The sequence below is a fragment of the Leptinotarsa decemlineata genome, unplaced genomic scaffold (assembly GCF_025532065.1).
Source record: "Leptinotarsa decemlineata unplaced genomic scaffold, Ldec_3_MD MMD2_tig00000008_RagTag_RagTag, whole genome shotgun sequence".
Classification (NCBI taxonomy): Eukaryota; Metazoa; Arthropoda; class Insecta; order Coleoptera; family Chrysomelidae; genus Leptinotarsa; species Leptinotarsa decemlineata.
This window is the reverse complement of record NW_027412537.1, coordinates 16,042,437-16,045,174: the sequence shown is the minus strand read 5'-3', so window position 1 is coordinate 16,045,174 and position 2,738 is coordinate 16,042,437.

The window sequence follows — 2,738 nt, the reverse complement described above, 5'->3', positions numbered from 1 at the left end:
TTATTCCATCCGCCACGATCGCGGGGTATGGATTTTTTCAATAAAGCGCCGCATTTCGTGATTAATATGTCCGAGAGGTTGGGAAAAATTTCGAAAGTTTGGTATTTATTGAAGGGGTTTTTTTGCAGAAACGTCAACTTGAATACTATTGTCTTGTATTTAAATTTGTTTTCATTCGCAAGAATGTTTAGCAGTTTGTACCTCCGATTTGTCATAAACGCCATAATTATTGCAGGATCGTATCTTGCAGGTGATTAATCAAAATCATGTGCATCTTTTTTAAAAAAATTGATGAAGACTTTCATGAAGTACCGAAGTTATCCACCACACGTTCTGACGGGGCTTTTAGTTACTATCGACAGAAAATGTCAATGTAATTACCGAATATAATGCATGATGTACTTATATGACTTTCAAATGAATGGGTTGACGTAGGTGTTACAATTACATGAGTTAGTATTTCCATAAGTGGAAAACTAATTTGCTGCTATCTTAAACGTTTTTCAACAAACGTACAGTTCAAAAACTGTAAACTCACATTATTTTTCGTTACTTGTCTGTTATAAAACGTCATATCCTAGTGTATTCAAAAAGCGAGTTCTGTTTGAAGAAAAGAGAAATTAAACTTTATACGTTTTTTACCACTTTTATTTGTAACTAACGTTACTGCAACTTATGCAATAAACTATCGATGGTTCATTAAATTATAGTAAAATCAATAATGATTGAGGGTAAAGCGCGTTGTCATATCTAAATTTTACGTTACCAGTTTATAGCAGAATCAAAATATAGTAAGCAGTAGAGTTGTAGGTTGTGGCAAATTACAGATAATACACAATACTAGTTCGATCAAAAGGTATTATTTATGACAAAAATCAGTAATGAGCTTGTAATGAGTAATACTCATACATTTCCCGATTACTGATCAGTTAAAATTCATTATTTTCTGTATAGTGTTAGATATTTATTACAACTAGTGGCAACGCTGTACGCAACGATATTTCTGTCTTTGTCACTTTACCGTAACTTCCATCTCATCGTTGCAGTCCTCACTAATGTACTTGCAGCCATGAGCGTATCATTGGTTTGTGAATTATACAGCGTGAATTGTACGTTTTACAGTTAAGTTAGTCAGCAATCGACATGTTGTGATAACAATTGGTGAAAATAATACTGCTAATAAGTGTTTGAGCGTTACATAATTATATTTCTACACCGTTCTCAAACTACTCAAAAAATGGGAGACATGGTCAGGCCTTCCACGTCGAAAAAGGTAAAACGATCGGAGTCTCGGTCAGTAAGAGAAAAACAAATTGTACTGCGAGTATTTCACTGTCTTGGAAGAGATCATCAGCCACCAAAAGATGACTTTGTGCATATGTGCTGTAATTGTACGTGTGTACCTCCGAATAACCAACCGGGCATTTCTACATCATTAAGTTCCACAATTACAAAAGATAAATTAGTTGATATGTGCTCTGATTATACCGGTGTACCAAAATCATCGATTTACAAAATACTAAGAGAAGCAGAAATTCATGGGGACGTACAAACGCCAAAAACTAGTAGCGGACGAAAAAAAATCACAGTTGATGAAGAAGCCAAAACCAGTATACGCAGAACTTTTTCAGAAATGAGCTGCCCACACTACAAATAGTTCTGGAGGCACTTAGCGATCATGAATTGGTCCCAAAAATGGATAAAGAAACTTTTAGGAAACTTGTACACGAAATGAAATTTACGTACGGAAAAGTTGACAGGGAAAGCATTCTCATTGAACGTCAAGAAATAATAGCATGGAGAAGAAACTATCTAAGAAAAATTGACGAATTTCGGAAGCTCAAAAAACAAATTGTACTTCATGGACGAGACATGGGTTAACCAAGGACATACGGTCAAAAAAGTATGGCAGGATGGTAATATAACAAGTGCACGACAAGCCTTTATTGAAGGTTTGTCAGTTGGGTTAAAACAGCCATCTGGAAAAGGTAGTCGTCTGATAGTTACGCATATAGGAAGCGACCGTGGATTTTTACCAAATGGTGAATTAATATTTAAATCTAAGAAAACAGGCGACTATCATGAAGAGATGAATGCGGAGGGGTTTGGAAAATGGTTTGAAAGCATCATTCAACTTGTGGAACCTGGGTCTGTCATCGTCATGGACAATGCCCCATACCATAGTCGACATTTAGAACCATTACCGAAACAATCATGGAAAAAAGCAGCAATTCAAGAATGGTTTATTAATAAGAACATCCAATATAACAAAGATAGTTTAAAGGCAGAACTATTTTAGCTAACAAAATTACACACAGACAAATATACAAGTTTGTGCATTAGCCTCCTCACTGGGGCCCTGTGGAAAGCCTTGGCAAAGTCAAGATAAACGAAATCTGTCGGTATTTTCCTATCGTAAGCTGTCGTCCAATCGTTCATGCATTGTAGTAGATTGCTGGTGGTTGATCTACCTTTGACGAAATCATGTTATTCTGGTGGTATGGTTGCGTTTTTTGTTGAAAATTCTGACATATCTTCTACGATGATGGATTCCATTACTTTGGAAGGTACAGATAAAAGACTAATGGGCCTGTAGTTAATTGGATTGAGTTTATCGTCATTTTTGAAAATAGCGGTGACAGATGCCTTCTTCTAAGCCCGTGGGATGCGAGATTTTGCGAAAGAGACTAACATAATTGTTGACAACGGAGAGCAGAGAGTTTCGGCAAACTTTTTGA